At 39.5% G+C, this 19,900-nt stretch overlaps 1 pseudogene; it reads right to left on the bottom strand.

Moving 5' to 3' along the window:
* Positions 1-13,899: 13,899 nt before the first annotated feature.
* On the bottom strand, positions 13,900-15,441 carry LOC144708308 (BTB/POZ domain-containing protein At1g30440 pseudogene; annotated as a pseudogene).
* Positions 15,442-19,900: the final 4,459 nt, after the last annotated feature.

Raw genomic sequence — 19,900 nt, 5'->3', positions numbered from 1 at the left:
ATTTACAAAGATAAAGCTAGTGGATTGCATCCAAAGGAAATATAATATTAACATTCAAAAACAGCATAATGTTAACATCTTGCCTAACGATTGAATAGGAGGATTCACGAATCCAAGGTTGCAGGTGAACTGAAGAAATGTAGGATCATGGAGCTCACTATTTCACTAGAATGTTGATTCATGCTTGGTCAAATTATCTATTCTGCATGAAGCTAACTTGCTACAAATGAATCTTATAGGGCCTCGCATATTAATTGAACTATAGCCCTATGTTCTCCTGGATACGTGGCTTGGAGGTCATCCTACTGCTAATCTGAACGGGTAACAGTATAAATCAAGCTTCCCCCATGAATAGGCAAAATCTGGATGTCAGCCTCCTATCAACCATAGCATCTTACATAATGTGCGTGACTGTTAATGCTATAATTAGGATATTTATTTTTTGATCTAAACCCATGGTTCCAGAAATATCATATAGCACTGCATCAATTTAATTCATAAAGAAATCACCATACATATTTTTAAATTTTATACTTTTGGAGAATATATTATTTCCCATCCACACATTTGAATTTTTTTTGTTTGGATTAAAATATAAGCTTAAGATTTCCCTTGCTCGATTAATTACATAGCATCAAACTCTGTGAAATCATGTGATCTTGCAAGAATATTATTTTAGCACCATGCAGGAGAGAAGTCTTTTTAAGAAAATTGTAAAAAAAATTATAATTCAATATTATTGACATGAAAATTATGATTCTTTTATGAGTCATGTGATTCTATAATGATGGGGTAGATTTGTCATTTATTTTGCTACAAATGATTTGTCTTTATATTGAGTGTCAAACTACATAATCTAAATTTTAGATGAAGTGATTGTATAACATGGAATATGACTCTGGAGAAGCCAGAAAGAAATAAATTTGGACAAACAGATATTTCACTTTTTAAAATATTCAAAGACCTCTAAACATTCATATGTGATCTACCTGTGCAGACTAGGGTTCCCCCAATCGATATCCGTCCGATATTGGTATTAGATATCGACACTGTAGCAACCGATATCCGACACTGATATCTGGTATCCAGATATCGATAAAAACGGATACCGGAAATTCCCTTTCCGGTATCTGATACAGCATCCATTCCGATACCGGCATCTGGTACCGGTATCGGGACGGGCGAACAGTAGTGCGGACACAAGAGAAGGTATGGAAATGGGCAGATCAACCTCGCGATGAGCTGAGTTATTTCCACTGATGACATGTAAGGAATAACTAATCTTGTCTTATTTATCTCGTGTGGGAAAAAAAGGAATGTTCAAGCCTTTTTTATTGCAAGGTGTTTTATATTTTATTATTTTAAAACTCACCAATAACTTGATGGCTCTATGTCTGCTATAGGGGAAATATTCGATAATTTTACTGTTATTGCAAGGCGTGTCATAGGGGAAAAGGATTATTGCTGATGACACATAAAATGAATCCAATCATCATCAGGAATCATCCGAAACAAAGAGAATGTGAAACCCTAAAATGATGCGATGGTGTCCTTGATGTTATTGTCTAATTGAAGAGAAGAGCCATAGATAAGGAGAAGTTTAGTTGCATTGACAGCCCTCTCTGGTCCTGGAAAAAACATAAAGACTGAAGTTGTGTCTCCTTGCTTTAAATTATTATCTTCTTCATCACCATCCATCTAGCCTAGGTTCATTCTTTGCTTCCATAAAATCACTTCCAAATTGTCCTCCACTTTATAAGCACTTACACATGACCTGTCCTCATTCTTCGATCTTGTCTCACCTTACCTGTCTATTTGATATTCATACGATGCATATATACATGAAAATCAATGTATTTTATGCCTCATCGCATTATCACTCCATCACTCGTTATAATTCTTTATATACTCTCTGTCCATGACCATCTTTTTCCTTATATCCTTCATATGTATAACTTTTAGCATTTATAAATATTAACTATCATCTTCACACCTCTCCAGTTCCCGCTTCTATCTATTTTTTACATTCTATCACTTCTGACAACCTTTATTACCACACTAATACCAATTTCATGATGAGCACTCCTTTTTGAGTCAATATTCATAGACCTTCGGTAATTTCCACATCAACTCTTGATAAAAGCCCATTGAACCAATTTTAATGACCCAATAACATTTATTGACCTACATAAATATATAGATAAATTAATCAAGGGTTGATTAACCCAAATATTAGGTTAAGTTTTTACCCCATGTGGTGTCAAACTACACCTTGTACTCAAGAGATGATGATTATTGTTAAAAATTTCTCTTAAACCCATTACCCTCATCGGCTACCTATATAATCCTTCATCAGCACAAGACTCCTAGATGGTTTAGGTCATGGTCAGAAATCAAAATATAATAAATTTGCTAGGCCCTTATGTTTTGCCGATACAACATAATTTTGCCAATGTATTAAAGCCTCTCTTCTTCTACATTGATATTTGGCTAAGCACTAGGACACATAGGAACACTTGATCAATTTTCATACCCTTACTCTATTTCAATCAGCCTTGAAATTGGACAAAACAAATTTGAAGATATGTTTTAAAAACATCACGGACTCATCTTCGTGCCCTAACCATGTGGATGGATAGAGGTTACCCTGAAAATATCAGCTCAATTAGCTTTCTAGATTATCAGATATCAAACATTAAAGCTTGATGAATCATGGCCATTGATTTATTTCTGACATTTCTCTTTTCTCATCACCACCAACACTGTCGGATTCTATCTAGGCTTTTCCCCTTTTCTTGGTTTGCAATGGGTCTTTTTATTACAATTGAATCCTCCTTTGCCCTGATTGGTTCACATCAGCATTTCAATTTTAAAAAGGAAACACATTAGACGACTCTTCGCCATTATTGCATCACAATTTGCAATGCCATAATGGGATCTTTCATAATGGTTGGTGCCCCAAACATTGTGGTAATCGATGATTGTCACCAATCAACATGTAGCAATTAGGTGATTAAACCCAAAACTTCTTACAAATTTCATATAAAATTAAGAAAAAGTTCAAAAATTATTCTACTTATATTTTTTCAGCTTAGAGAAATAATATATATTTGTGACTTAATGTTGTGGAATTCATTGAAAATACTGTACTTTACAAAAAAATTCTCAGAATATCATGTCACAAAAATATTTTAATCTCCTAAAAGTACCCAAATTTCATTAAACTTTTCCAGATAAAAGATTAACGGTTTTAGGATTAATAATCAGGCACATCTTCATTTAACGCCGAACTTGACAGACCTATTTTTATAGATATGCTTCCAGGTTAGTCCATAATCCATCAACCCCTAATCCTCTCTCGTACATCACAACACTCCTCGCAAAGACACATGCCATATACCAAAAGTAAGCAGAAGTACATTACAACGTTACATGGTATAAACTTAGACTCTCCAAATCGAACTTTCACCCACCCGTAGAGTCTTATTGAACTGAAACGTCCGTAGATTATTAGAGCCATTATCACTGATAAATATAGCATGTACTCCGTCCTAGAGCAACACCTGCAACCGAAGCTACTGCGGACGGCGAGGCCGTGGGTAAGGTCTAGGCTAGACATGACCCGCTTTGCCCGGACCAGGACCCGGACGACGGACGCGCTGTGGTCCGGGATCGCCTCTCCCAGGACCGGGGAAGCCTGGCCCGGGGCCTGGACGGCCGCGCCCCGGGCCGGGGAAGCTTGGCCCAGGGCCTGGACGGCCGCGCTGCGGACCTGGGAAGCCTCGCCCAGGGCCTGGACGCCGGGGCCCAGGACGCCACCCACGCCAAACTGGTCTACGTCAACCTCTGCATGAACAGCGAAGTGTCCCAAGTTAGAGATAACAAAGCACCAGTCTGAAGAGGCGGACAACGTTCGACTGCTGATAACGGTCCACTGCTGCTATTTCAAAATAGCAGTACAACGGTCGACTTGATATTTCTCAACAGAGGATCAACAACGGTTAATCGCACAACGGTCATATTAAGGCCTATAAATAACTGTGTAATACATTAGATCAATGAGGCTTTTCTTACTATATTGCGTCTCCCAGGACGGCGGCTCCACCCGTCGCCCTGTCTATCCTCTTATCCCCGTCTATCTCTTTTTCTCTCTTTTGTTTCAGCCTAAATGGCTTGTTGATGAAGATCGTGAGATGCCCATTCTCTCTTCTTCTTCTCTACTTCTATCTTCTTGGTTACGGGGCATCTCACGTTTCTTAACAGTTAGTAGAGGAATCCGGAAGGCTAAACGGACAGCGGCTGTAGGATACAACTTACCTGTTTCTTCTTTCTTCGATCCCTCGAAGTCAGAGAGGACAGCGGAGGAGACGAGGATCATGCCCATCAAGAGCAAACCTAGAAGCGGCAAAGCCTTGAAACCCATCATTTACTGCGACGAGGAAAGAGTGAGGAGAAGATGCATGTCCTTTCCTGCTGTTCTGCTTTATTTATAGTAATCCTCGTTGAATGCGCACTTGTGTGTTTGTTCGTGAGTGGAAGAAAAGGGTAGAGAGCTTGAACCATTATCTTCTAAAGCGAGTGCCCACAGCATGAGTTTTGACCTGAACGAACTGATTCCAAGCACGTTGGCCGTCTCATGGTTTATTTTGCCTGACATGTCACTTGTCACTTAAAGACTTGTGTGGAGAATGTGACAAGGATAGGCATCAATGGACGGATGGGAATGCGTGTGGAAACTGGAAATGCCTGGAAGACTTTGAACACGGATAAGAGGAGAAGGAAGATTGATGTTAATAGATGTGCCACTCGAAGCTGAGCTGATCCATTCTTGTTTTGATTCTCACGGATATAAGGGAATCCTGTGGACGAAGTTCTCCAAGCAAAATCAAGTCAGAATGCTCATCTAGCTATGGGCCAGTCCCGGATAACTCATCTATAGTGCTTCAGATTCCTAAGGCATTCTTGATAGAATAATCAAATTCAAATTCAAATGTACAAAGAGGAAGTAACCTTGTTTTCATTTTTCTAAATTAAATTCCTAGACGCTTAGAACGAGAGAAAATTTTAAGATCACACCACACACAAAATTTTACGTCGATCCTAGGAAAAATCCAGGTGCTTATAAAACTTTCTAAAACTTCGTGAAATTTGGAATTTTTATTGACTTTTTGTTGAAATCCAAAAACGAAAATATTGAAGATGACTTCCTCCGTTAGCCTAAAGAACACTCGGCAGTTTAACATCAGCCGGCACATTCGGGTCTCTTCCCGATTGGATACTTGCTTTATTTTATTTGATTGAATTTTTTTTTTTCCAAACACTGTATACTAAGCATTATTAACGAGATTCAAATACTCCATTAACACGTTGTCTTTTCGCCTTGCCATTTGCTGTTTTCATGGTGACCATTATAGTCAAATGGGCAAATACTACGAAAGAGCATGAACTTTCGTTTTTGTCAGCCAGGCAGCATGAACTTTCATGATAGTTCAAAAAATAGCACGAACCAATAAGAAGACGCCAAGTGGCGTCTTCTTTTTTTTTGGCAGCGATTGTCAATTGCTGACGTAGCTTCCACCGTGGCAGCCAGGTGGACTCCATGGTGGCATCCACGTCTCCGGCCGCCGCCGACGCCGCCTGTCTCCGTCCGCCAACGCCGCCGCCCATCTCAGTCCCCCGCCGCCGCCCGTCTCCATCCGCCGACGCCCCCCGTCTCCGGCCACCGCTGCCGCGCGTCTCGCCGCCGCCGCGCCATCTCCGGCCGCCGACGCCGTCCGTTTCAGCCAGACGATGCCCCTCTCTGCGCGCCGCGCCGCCCGTCTCGGCCGTCGCCGCCGCCAGTCTTGGCTGCCGACGCCACCCGTCTCCAAACTGCGGACGCCGCCCGTCTTCTGTTTCTTCTTCTTCCTCTTCTTCTTCTTCTTCTTTTTTGAAGACGGGCGGCGTTGACGGCGGTTGGAGAGGGGCGGCGTCGGCGGCCGGAAACGGGGGGCGTCAGCGGCCAGAGAGGGGCGGCGTCGGCGGCCGGAGACGCGTGGCGGCGGCGGCCGGAGATGGGTGGCGGCGGGGGACGAAGACGGGCGGCGACGGCGACAGTGGACGGAGACGGGCGGCATTGGCGGCGGCCGGAGACGTGAATGCCACCGTGGAGTCCACCTAGCTGCCATGGTGGAAGCCACGTCAGCAGTTGACCGTCGCTGACAAAAAAAAAGACGCCACCTGGCGTCTTCTTATTGGTTTGTGCTATTTTTTGAACAAGCATGAAAGTTCATGCTGCCCGGCTGACAAAAACCAAAGTTCATGCTCTTTCGTAGTATTTGCCCTAGTCAAATTTGATAGGGTTGGCATCCAACCCGTCTGTCAGCAAGATTGCGATATTTAGCAATAAAAAACCCTCGTTAGGACTTGCAACTCTTCAGCCTTGTCAATTTCAATTAGATTATTCGTTTGTATTATTTAATTAATGAATACTTTTCTCCAAATATCGTAGGTGGAGGAATCTACCAGTCCAAGAGTCTCCAGTTTGCACAACTGACAAATTTTTTTTAAAAAATCTCCGAACCAGCGCTTTCAAAAATGAAAATATCAATTTTTGACCAGTGTACACTCCACGAGAGGAATCACGCACACTGAGTTGACGAGACTCTTTTGGAACACCAAGTGAAATGTTGCCACTTGGCCCTGGTTTGGAAGTTCATGGCGAGCCTTGCAGTTCGTAGGCCGGTCAACACTGAAACTTCTGAAGAAACAATGCTGATATTTGTAAAAGAACTAGAATCAAAGATATAATAAGGAGAGAGAGAGAGAGAGAGAGAGAGAGAGAGAGAAAGAGAAAGAGAAAGAGAGAGAGAAGAGACGAGAGAGGCAAACAGAGAGAGAGATAGACACAGAGAGAGAAGAGAGACAGACAGACAGACAGATACAGAGAGAGATAGAGACACAGAAAGAGAGAGCAAAGGCTTCTAATTCAGCGAATTGAGCTAGTTCGAGTTTTAATTTACCAGTGACTTGTTTCATGGCTTTAAATTTGAGCCGCGGATCCTACTCGAGACACGGAAATACCTACATTAATAGCAGGTCGGATTCCAGAATTGAATAGATTCGTGGATAAGAAAATTTGTCCATCTGTAATGGAAATGACATTAGTAGAAAGACACAAAGAGAGAGAGACACACACACACAAAGAGAGAGATACAGATAGAGACAGAGGGAGAGTGATAGAGAGGGAGAGAAAGAGACAGCGGGAGAGAGACAGAGAGGGATAGAGGGAGAGAGGGAGAGAGAGATACAGACAAAGGTATAGTGCAAGGACGCGTGTGCACATGCATTTTAGAATTTGAAGAAAATTTATTCTAAAAAATGGATGAATTTTATAGGGCCTTCAGGCATCTTCTTTTCAAATTGCAGTCCTTGAGATTTTAATCATCTTTTTTATTGGGCCACATATCCTGGTGCATTTAAAAAAACCCATGTCATCTCTTGATTGGCCATAACTGCAGCGTGATTTGCCTCAACGAAAAACTGGGCTAAATTTATAAATTGGTTAGGGACACGTGGCAGCATGAAAAAAAGCCTGAAACAGGTACCAAAAAAGTTTAATTGATAAAAATAATAAACAATATATTCCGAATTCAAATAGTAATATATCTAGGAATCCAATGTCCGAACATTGCATAAAAATACCAGAAAATGATTAACAATCACTCTAAGATAGATTTAACTGGTTTTATCTGGATGACAACCAAATATGATCATTTTTATAAACAATGTTGAAAAATCAAGGGATTAGTATAATTATTGTGTTTCATCCAACCCCTGAACTTTACTCATTGTTAGTCCTTCCGTATGAACAACTAGAACACACATGATAAACTCTCTCAGAATTTTCGAATGTAATCAAATTCACGAGGAGGAAGCCTAATTCAACACTGGAGTGTTTAATGTATCAATTGTGTCTCTAAGTATGAATATCCCCATGAACTACTGGAACACATGTGATAACCTCTTTCACAGTTTTGGAATGTAATTGTGGTTAAGAGGAGCAAGCACACTTCTCATTGGGACTAACAACAAGGTGACTCTCTCAGATTTCCCCATATATATGATATCATCTCATATGTACTAAGTAATCAGAATTACTACTAATTTGTGCATTACTACTAATCTTCCTTCCACCTAAAAGTAAAATATGGGCATTATTATCCTCTCGTTCAAGCCCAACACATCAATTGTGTATCAAGGGCACATGAGCGGTGAGGCTCTTATCTAAAGATACGTAGAGAAATAAGGGAGTGTGAAGGACTCGGAAAATAGTGTTGGGGCAGGTTAAAAGGGAAAATTTATAAATAGTTCTCATGAGATCTATTTTTCTGTATCTTATTGATTTATAGTACTAAACTAATTCGATTCCTTTCAGTAAAGTACAGTTTCCTGAAATCATCTGAGAGTTTTATTTGAAATACTTGTTTGTTTCTGAATTAAATGGTAGATTTGGGATCCAAAAGGGAGAAAAGAGAGGCCCAAGCCATGTCCTCGACCAGAAAAAATCAATCCATGACCCAGATCACAAAGAGATGTATAATGCAGAAAAAATCTATTTTGGATCGCATTTAAGGCCCTTTAACGGATAAGTCTAATAAGAACAATGACTCTCAAACTAAACCACCACTTCAGTTTTAAAAAGTTTTTTTTGAACTTGAATCATCTAGAACTGTATAAAGTTCAGAGAACAAGATATTTTAGCCATCCAAACACTAGGAATAGAATTTAAGGACAGGAAGGGTTACAACCCCTGTATTTAAACTCCTTTCTCATCTCTTTGTGTCCAAATTTGTATTTATGTTACCAACTTGTTAGCAGCCTGGAACATCATCTTTGGCATTCATTATTGTTCAATGGAAATTTGGGGGAGAGGTTTCATGTTTGAAGAATATTGTTGGAGGAAATGTACCACTCATCTCTTATGGGAAGTGATGACACCTTCTGTAATCTCCAATATGTTTTATTTTATATTTACCACCTTCTGTTTCGGTCAACGTCCCAGCAAGTAGCCCAGCTGAGAAGCTTCCCCAATCACCAAAGCAAGTTCTAACATTCCTCCAAAAGACAAAGTAATGATATGTTTCATTCCAATCACGTGACTGCAAATTTTGCCCAGACAAATAAAATTGCCAGGAAATTTCATAATAAAGGACATCCCAAGGATACATTATGTTATAAAAAAATAAAATAAAAATCTAAACATCTAAATATTAGTGGAATGTTTTAAAAGTTACTAAACATTCAATACCCATTTAAGATAGTTTGGATTATTTTTTCCTTCATTTTTTATAATTAATTTATTAAAATGTATAAATCGAAAATTAATTTATCAAAGATAACACATGAGAAGGGGTTTTAATGCAACCTGAACACCATGCCATAACCAGTCCTTTTAAAATGTGGCAATCAAATATCATTAAACTATGGTTCCTCGTGCACATTTAGGTGATTCAGCATTGTAACAAAAGCAAATCCAAAAAAGGAAAGTAGCAAGGTTATATTGGTTATTTTAAAATCATTTGGTAAATATGAACCAATCAAAATAGATAGTATTTTAATAAGGGTTAATAGCACGAAATGTCCCACACTTTTTCAAAATCTGAGATATATTCTAAACTATTTTTTTGGCACGATATATCCGAAACTCTCTAAGTCAACTCCAAAATATCCCGGTGATGACGTGGAATCCATCGTGGCTGCCAGCTGGATTTCTGGTCAGATTTTGACCTGGCGGAATCCACTTGGCAGCCACGATGGATTCCACGTCATAATGGAGATTCCATCTACCAGGTGTTTTCCGATAAGAGAGAGAGAAAGGCATTCTAGAGATAGAGAGAAGGAGGGAGAGAGGCATTCTAGAGAGAGAGAGAGGCGTTCTAGAGAGAGAGAAAGGGAGAGAGAGGCATTCTAGAGAGAGAGAGAGAAAGGGAGAGAGAGGCATTCTAGAGATACCCGACCTAAGCGAATCACGGGAGAGAGAGAGGAGGCGCAGAAACAGAGACGTAGACAGAGAGAGAGGGGAAGGTTATCGGCGATCATCTCAGATACTAGAGAGAGAGAAAGAGAGTGAGAGGGGCAGAGAGAGAAAGAGAGTGAGATTTATCAAGGGTTTAAGAGAGAGAGAGAGAGGGAGGGGAGAGGGGAGGGAGAGATTTCTGATTGGGTGATTTTCAAGGGTTCAATTAGAACATATTCTAGTTTCGTCAGCAGATCATGCAAGGGATGTCAAGCTCCCAATCGTTCAGAAGCATCTCGACGCGTTTGCATTGCAGAGGAATATGAGCATTTCGACCAAAGGTAGGGTTGCCTATCGATCTCCATTTGGTATTTGATATCATTATGTCAGTAATCGATACCCAGTTGTTGATATTTGATCTGAATGTAAGATATCAAATGTACAGAGAGGATGACTCTCCAAAAACTCTCTCTCCCATAAATTTACCCCTCTCTTCGAAAATTTCTCTTTTCTCTCCCCCACTCTCTTTCTCTCTTTCACTCTAAATCATCTTATTCTGCATCTCAATTTTGTTTTATTCTATTTCTTTTTGTTTTAATTCTTTAAAATGTAATTCTGTTTTTCTTCTTTTACATTCTAATTGAAACTTAGATTATGAAATTTACTTATTTTTATGTTTTTTATTGCTTTTCATCTTGTGAAATGAAAATATTCGATATTGCTATTAGTTCTCCATATCTTGTGAATTGTGATCGATGTTGGCATTGTCCTCTTCGGATATTTGATATTCGTTAATTTGGCATTCTTCTTGATAACAGATCTGTCAACAACCATAATAATCAGTTCATGGCAGGGTTCATCTATTCGTATTTGGGACAACATTCATTATCCAGATATCAATAGCCAATACCATGTATTCAATAAACAATATTGATGCGATACCTACATCGATGGACCGATAAGATTGGATACTCGTTGTTGGATATCGAATTGAATATTGGATATCTAAAAAGGAGAATGAATATGAAATATCAGTTATCGAAGTTAGATATCGATATGGTGATTGGATCCTGCTTAGTGTCAGATCTGAGCGGATCCTATTTTCTATGTTTGAAATTTTTATTGATATTTCAATACCAATAGCACTACTCAACACCGCTAGCTGACCTCAACATCTCAATAATGATAATGATTCATCTAAAATAAACTCTCTATTTCTCTCTCTAAAATTTATCCATCTCTTCAAAACTCTCTCTCTCTTTTAAATTTACCCATCTATCTGAAAAACTAAATTTCTCCTTTTTATTCTAAATCTTTTTATTCGATTTCTTTTTGTTCTAATTCTTTAAAATGTAATTCAGTTTTTCTTCTTTTTACTTATTTTTTATGTTTTTTTATAGTTTTTTAACTTTACATTCCAAATCATCTTCACATTCAGAAATTAAGGTCTGACCGAACCAGACAGAGCTGGACCGTGATCAACCGGACCAAATTTAAGGTTCAGACCGTAAGGATTGCCTAAAACCGGACCGAATTTAAGGTCTGCCCGAATTTAAGGTCTGGTTCTTCATCGTGCAGTGGTGCTCTCCCCCACCGTGCTCCTATTAGATTGTCTCACTAGTCAAAGTGTAAAAGAATGTATGTTTTCCCTTGACAATTTAAATATATTACACGCATCATCAGTTACTATTTTCCATTTGTTTCTTAAATAGGGCTGATGACGAGAGAAGAGTGTTTGGTTCTGATTATGATAGTGATGCTGATTTTGAATACAGTCCATGTGAAGAAAATGAGGAACGTGATGTGCATGCAAGTGATCCGATGGATACTCAAGTGAAGAATGGAATGATGACTTTGTTGATGCCTAGAGAAATAGAAAAGAACAAGTTCAACAACAAGTATCTGTTGATGGATATCATAGTGAGTATGCTGATTCGGATGATGAGATATTAACTCCTAATGATACTAATGATGAGGGTGAAAATAGAAGGAACGTACACAAGGGCAAAAGGTATGATCCTAGATGCCCCATTGAGAAGATTAACTTTCAAGTAGGCATGAAATTTGAATCGCCTTCTCAATTTAGGACAGCTGTAAAGAACCATGCTATATGGAATGGGTTGAACATCAGGTTTTTAAAGTCTGGAGAGCAAAAATTTGAAGTTGTTTGCAAGAAAGATTGCCCATGGAGGATATATGCTAGTTGGGATGGTATGGAGGCTTTTGTTGTGAAGACACTAAATGATAATCATAGGTGTAGTAGGGGCTCCGAGGAATAGACAAGCCGATTATCATTGGATTGCAAACCACTTCTTAGAGAAAATCTGAATGAATATGAATTGGAAGGTGGTAGATATGACCTGGGAAATAAACGAACAGATTGGAATCACAGTTTCAAAGCATACCTATTATAGAGCTAGATGTGCAGCGCACAAGAAGCTTCAAGGATCTTTGAATGACCATTATCACTTGCTTCCTTCTTATGTTGCTGAGTTAAAGAAGGTTAATAGGAGTAGTACTTTCGAGTTGGTGCTTGATAGAGACACTCCTGATTCTTTGATTAGGTTTAAGAGACTCTATATATGCTTTGATTCACTAGCAAGAGGTTTTCTTGAAGGTTGCAGAAGAGTCATTTGTTTGGATGGATGTTTTTTGAAGACCGAAATGAAAGGCCAATTGTTGAGTGCTCTGGGCAAGGATGGGAATAATCAAATGTTCCCTATTGCCTGGGTAGTGGTTGAAGGGGAAAATCAAGCTTCTTGGACTTGGTTTATTCAACTGCTAATGGAAGATTTAGGAATTTTCGATGGTCATGGTTGGACAATTATAAGTGATCAACAGAAGGTACTTAACTAACTCGTTCATAATATTATAATTGTTTGAAGTTTTATTGCTTAATGTGGAACTAATTTATTGCACTAATAACTTGATAGTCTCTCACATTGTGCAGGGACTAGAAAATGTAGTGGCATATCTGTTACCACATGTGGAGCATAGGAATTGTGCTAGACATATTTATGCAAATTGGAAGAAGAAGGAACATTCCATTGAGATGCTGAAGAAATTATTTTGGAAAGCTTTGAAGTGCACAACTCATCAATATTTGCACAGGATCATGAGATAGATGAGCACATTGAAACCACAAGCCACACATCACTTTGGAGATATAGGTATAAAGAAGTTTTGCAGGGCTTACATTAGTGAGTGGACAAAATGTGAGTTGATTGATAACAATATTTGTGAGTGCTTCAATAATTATATCATACAGTCTAGGTCAAAGCCTATCATAGACATGCTAGAAGATATTAGAAGTGCAGTCATGTAGAGGATAGTTAAGAAAAGGGAGTTATTTTCTGACAGAACTGATACATTATGCCCTCAAATAAGAGATTTGCTCGAAGATAACAAGTTGAAGTCTAGGACATGCACTCTTAGACATGCAGGACAGTATCAATTCGAAGTTACAAACTTTGGAAACAGATTTGTGATTGATTTACTTACCAGAGCCTGTAGTTGCAGATATTGGGATATAAGGGGCATTCCATGATCCCATGCTATTACTTGCATTCACTGGATCAAGCAGGACCCTGTCAATTTTGTCACTGACTGGTTGGAGGTAGATGTATACCAGATAGCTTATAGTCATGGTATCCCACCAATGAATGGAAAAAACTTGAGGAACGAAGTTGAAGGGAACTATGTATTCCCTCCTCTTGTGAAGAAACAACTTGGAAGGCCCAAGCAAAAGAGAAGAATTGACATCAGTGAGAAAGAACTTAATAGTCAAACATTATCCAAAACAAGGATACAAGCTGCAGAGCCAAGTACAGATTGAATTTTTTGTTTAACGTCGTTTACAGGCTTTGAATTTAATTTAACGTAAAAGAATGAACATGTATTGATCAATCATGCAGGGATCCTAGGGAGCTACAAAACCTCCACGTGTTGAAGTAGATGACGCACATTTGAGATTTGATCCTAAATCCCACCAACTTTTTGGGCACCACACCAACCCATCCTCTACCCCTGTCTTGGCCTAGCTTTAGTATCTCTTGCCTCATGCCCAGGCATTCCTTCTCCAGCTTTGCCCCCCTCATCCTCATGCCGTCTATGCCCACCTTGAGTACCTGATTCTCCCTCACCGCAACACCCCACCCGCCACCGTCTTCACTGGTCCCCCTCAGCTACTCTGAGTTCTCCGAGATCATCAGGCAACCAGCTATGGAGCTCCTCAACTGTAGTTGTTCGAAGAAGAGCACATGCACGATGACCCACAATGGGTGCCTGCTGTTCCGTGCCGCATGTGTGCACGCCTCTAGCGACAGCTTATGGCAATCTATGGCCTTACACAACTTCTCCTTCTCCCCCTCGGTCACCCATGGGTGGAACTGCCATAGCAAGTTTCAGAAGGATATTTTGTTAATCTTCATAGAGATTGAGAAAGAGAGATCGCAATAGAGAGTTTGAGTGATAGAGATACATACATATGTATTCATATATAGTTATATCTTCATATAAATGGAGATAGTGACAGAAGTATAGAAGAAAGCGAAAGACATAGAGAGAAAGAAGAGTTACAAAAACCATTAAGAGAGAGATAAGATAAAGAGGACATAGAGAAACAGTTAGAGGTGAAAGATGATAGAGAGGGATAGCGATAGATACAAAGATAGAGAGAGACAGGGATAGGGAGATATATCAAGAAATAGAACAAGAGATAAAAATATAGAAAGAGAGAAACATAGAGATGGAGATAAAGACAAAGAGATGGACAAAACATAGAGAAAGAGATAGAGATTGAGATACAACCTAAGAATATTATTTGTTACCTTTAGGAAGATATCAATGGCACGGTAGATGCCATCGTCGAGGGGCCGGGCATAGTCGGGCACAGCCTCTGCCAGAGCTTGAAACTTGTCCAGCTTCAAATTGACATCGGCGGCAATCTTTGCAAGTAGCTGTCGATCAGCCTCGTGATAGCGGTGGATCTCGCCAAAGATGGTGACCCATGTGAGCACTCTTCATTTGCCGGTGAGCCAGGCGAGGAGTTGCCAGCCTCGAGAAAGTGGTCAAGGAGCCTCTGCACGCAGTCCACATTGTACAGCACTTCATCTGTCAATTGAGAGAAGCTCGGCATCAGCAGATCCTCCAAGCTAGCCTCATCCAGCCAAATTCCAATCCTCTTCTCCAAATTGAAAACGCAGAAGTTGAACAGAAACTTCTCAGGAGCTTGATTAAGAAATTGGTTAAAATAAGTAAATAGAGATAAATTCACTCCAGATCTCTTCAAATTTTGTTCACACGAAGATTGTGCATCTCCTTTGCTGAGTACCCATCTCGAATTTCTCGATGGCAGCGAATTTCTGGAAATTCTCGCACTGGTAACTCTCTTTTTCTGAAAATTTTCTGGGTTTTGAATGTGGTTTGCACTTGCAATTTGCCATTTTTTGATGTTGCAGCAACTTTCTCCTCGATCAAGAAGATGTGGACACGGTGCCCCCTCTGGACAAGTAGAAGGGCCTCACAATGGAGGAGTTCAAGTTGATCAAGATCCATATGACTAATTGTAACGATCAATTTTTTACATCCGATTCAAATTCCTATGTAATGCAAATGCATCGCGATACTTCTGAACGATTGGGAGCTTAACGTACCTTGCATGAGCTGCCGACAAATCTAGAATATGTTCTAATTGAATCCTTGAAAATCCCCCAAGCAGAAATCTCTCCCTCCCCTCTCCCCTCTCCCCTCCCTCTCTCTCTCTCGAACCCTTGATAAATCTCACTCTCTTTCTCTCTCTCTAGTATCTAAGACGATTGGCAATAACCTTCCCTCTCTATCTGTCTATGTCTGTGTTTCTGGGCCTCCTCTCTCTCCCGCGCCATTCGCTTCGGTCGGGTCTCTCTAGAATGCCTCTCTCTCCCTTTCTCTCTCTCTAAAATGCCTCTCTTATCGGAAAACACCTGGCAGGTGGAATCCCCATTATGACGTGGAATCCATCGTGGCTGCCAGGTGGATTCCACCAGGTCAAAATCTGACCAGAAATCGACCTGGCAGCCACGATGGATTCCACGTCATCGCCGGGATATGTCGGAGTTGACTTAGAGAGTTTGGGATATACTGTGCCAAAAAAATAGTTTAGGATATATCTCAGATTTTTTAAAAAGTGTGGGATATTTCGTGCTATTAACCCTTTTAATAATAATACCAATATAACCTCTTAGAATAACTCTAAGAAATGGAAAAAAAATACTCGTAGTGAAATGAACTGTTATTGGGGGTGAGAGAGAGAGAGCAAGGAGGGAGAAGGAAAGGTAGAACTTACACTATCACTATTAGAGAACAAAACTGTTATTTTCTAATAATGCTCAAATACTCTGAGCATGTAGTATGGTATATAGATATGCAGTATTGTCAGATAATCAAAGTCTTCCATCATAACATCTCATTTGGTAGTTATATCCTTAATGAAAATAATGGCAACATATCCCTATATTTTATCCATATAACTAATACACATATTATTTATCATTTTAGTGAAAGATGTGTAAGCCAGGGTAACATGGAAGTTTCATTCCTTCCAGGTTTCGATCAACCTAAATATGCTCTCATTAAATCAATAGGAAATCCTTGGTTTAATTAGATTCAATGCAAGCTCAATCTGGTATCAAGCTTGGGCTTGACATGATTGTCAATAAAAAAAAGACCCCCCTCAAACTTATAGACCTGTTATAACATGTCAGAATATCTCATGATGCTTAAGTAGGGCTGCACCACCACCGAAATGTCAGTACACTCTCAACACATCATCTAGAGTACAACGCACGATACAATGAATCAAGGATTCCAATATTGGAATACAAACACTTTTAATTCTATCCCTATAACTACACATATATTTCTACATTAAAAATATTATTATATCGCTTTCTCGCTCTCTCTCTCCTTCCTCCTATCTCTCCCTCTTTATATCTCTCTCCTCCCCCACTCTCTTTGCTACTGGCATGTGTCTCATGACTTTTTTCTCTCTTGTTACAACTCATTATGTTTTCTATTGAGTGTTTCTCAGGGAAACTTGACAGACCATGTTTTATATATATGCTTCATATAAACTTTAATGAGAGCATCTTTAAGTTGATCACAAGTTGGGATAAGTGAAACTTCCAGGATACCTTGAGCTGTATCCTTTTTATGAAAATGATACCAACTTCTGTGTTTGTTATGTGCATCAAATGGAGGTATATGCTACTATTATGTTGATTAAGGACAATATTTTTAAATGAGATGTCATGACAAAAGAGTTGCATTAAACAACTATGTTGTGGATCTATATACCACTTTCTAGGATTTCTTAGGATTTATTTTATGAGATTGTTGTGGTATTAAGTTTAAAAATTTTATATATTTAGGGGGTACAAAAATCAACATGCGGAGTTGTTATAATGCATCGTAGCTCATTTTAAGTACCCTATCAAATTTATCTTGACATAGTTCCCAACTTCATGAAAGGTAGGGTTGCATAAAATATTCTTTGAATACAGAAGCCATTGTATCATTTAGATGTACCCTAATGTCCTTAGTTGGGAACACAAACAAAGCTACTTGCCTCTATGCTAAACTGTGGTTCTAGAAGTAGACTGAGCAGACAGTTTTTTTTCTTCATGAGAGTCATGACGAACTGAAATTTGGATCATTTAAACATGAACTTGCTTGAGTGAACTATTAAAACAAAATAAAGTAGCGATTCAAAGTTGAATACTCTAAGAAATAGTGCTTTCTGTTAAATCCACATGTACAAGTGATAATTTGGTGAAATGTAACGTAATTTGTGCTCATAAGTGTATATTGACAATGAAAACATGATGAGAGACTTGATAACTCTTTAAAGGATCCAAAGTTATGTGATTCAGATCAGAGTTGGATGAGAAATTGAGAATTTAAGAATTTGGATTTGATTTTGCAAGAAATTATGGTGAAAGAAATCTAAATTTTAATCCATCAAGGAATTAAACCTAGTTATTTTGGCCATTAAATTAAAGAGACGAAAACTAACCTTGGTGTGCAAGTTGGGCAATCCAAGCTCCCTTGGATCAGAAACAAGCCAAAAATTAAAGCTCCTATCATTACATTGGCTTGCATTTGCGCCTACCCAATGGTAGTATTCAGCCTAGGTAGAGGCAAAAACAGCCAACAAACCACCCTCAGCTCTCAATTGCATGACATAGAAAGCTAAAACACGGTTCGATTCAAAAGAATGAGAAGTTTTGAGAATGACTCTAATAAACACTCGTAAGGGCCTCAGCGCCCCTCCTAACTATTTGATTACCCTTGAGTGGGGCAATAAACCAGGATGGGGCCACGTCACCCTATCCAAAAGAAGAGAGAAGGGAGATAGAGAGGAAAGAGGAGAGAGAATGAGTGTGGAGCCCATCAGATCAGCCATATGATGGTTTCCGATGGGCACCACACACATCACAAACAGTCATGATCCCTCATGTAGAGAGGGAGGGAGAAAAAGGGGCCAAGAAAAAGTCCGAAATCCCTGTGTGTTTGCAGACATATCGCTACGCACACGCACCCTATGCAGCTCCACTTGTCTAATCAGGCTGGCAGTAATCTGTTCACGCCACGCCGGACCCTCTCATGCCACACTTCTCGCACCAAATTTTTCTTCATGCCATCCACTCTTGCAGACCCATGTAGTCCTACTTAAGTGGTTGGGTGGATGTGGCCCACCCAATCCAATAACCATCACCTCTCACCTCGATTGCACTCATAATGCGGCTAAGTTATCAGCAAAAGCCACGAAAGGGCATTAGTCCCACAAGGAGAAAGATGGAGAAATCTCTGTCAAATGAAGACAAACAATAAGGCACTTGAAATCATTAAAAAATCTATCTCTCATGCGTGCCCCATGTGCGCCATGCACTCACATGTATGTACCTATGTAGGCACCATTTGTGCACCACCAAGGCATCCTCAGCACCATACAGGCACCCATCATGACAGACCCCACGTCACGTCACCATGGCGTGCGGGTACCACATGTGTAGTCATGCCTACGTGGTGCCCATGTGGCGTCTGCCATGCGACACCAAATTAAAATTATTTTATTCTTTTTATTTTAGCAATATTTATCCACAAATATCAATAATATAAATAAATCCAAAGACCAAAAATAGAAAACAATTATAGAATAAAGAGAGAATCCTTGAAAAATCAGAATTGAAGTCAATTTTTGCTTGATTTTGCATGGGCGTATCTCCCTATGGGCTACTCTGAATCAGGGTGAAATCTTCACCAAATTCTTCTAGCTTCAAGGAAATTGAAGTCATTCACCCCGCACTTCACATAAGAATAATTCAGGCATTCCAAGGTGGTGCTAAAGTAGGAACCGTGGTCCTGAAATGCTGCCTGCACGTGGCACGCATCTACTGTTTAGTGGTGAATTCTCTTAACCTGGTCCATACACATTTTAGAACTCACAAGAAATTATTAGTTTACCATAGTCTGACCTTGAGCAAGACCAAACCAGCAAATAGCAACATATTAACACCAAATTTACAAAAAAGAGCAAACAGGTGAAATCTGATGCATGTTGAAATGATCAAAATACATGACAATGTGCATTGAATTCGTATGAATTGGCAGTTTAAATTGGTTTTAAACAGCATTAATAAATGTCATGATAGCATATTATCAGGTCACATGGCTTGGGGAGGGGTGACGTGGAGGTCACCGATATAGTGGAGGCTTGATTTAGAGCTAGGTGTGCGACAAAGGATCGACATAGAGACAAGTGATAAAACATTAATGGTATCCGAAATACTGATATGGTGATAATGACAATATAGGTTGTAATTCTTGTTGCATGATGACTTTTTAGGTGTGATTTCATGCATC

This window comes from Wolffia australiana, chromosome 10 (genome assembly GCF_029677425.1).
Source record: "Wolffia australiana isolate 7733 chromosome 10, ASM2967742v1".
NCBI lineage: Eukaryota > Viridiplantae > Streptophyta > Magnoliopsida > Alismatales > Araceae > Wolffia > Wolffia australiana.
This window is presented reverse-complemented; position numbering and strand designations above follow the sequence as displayed.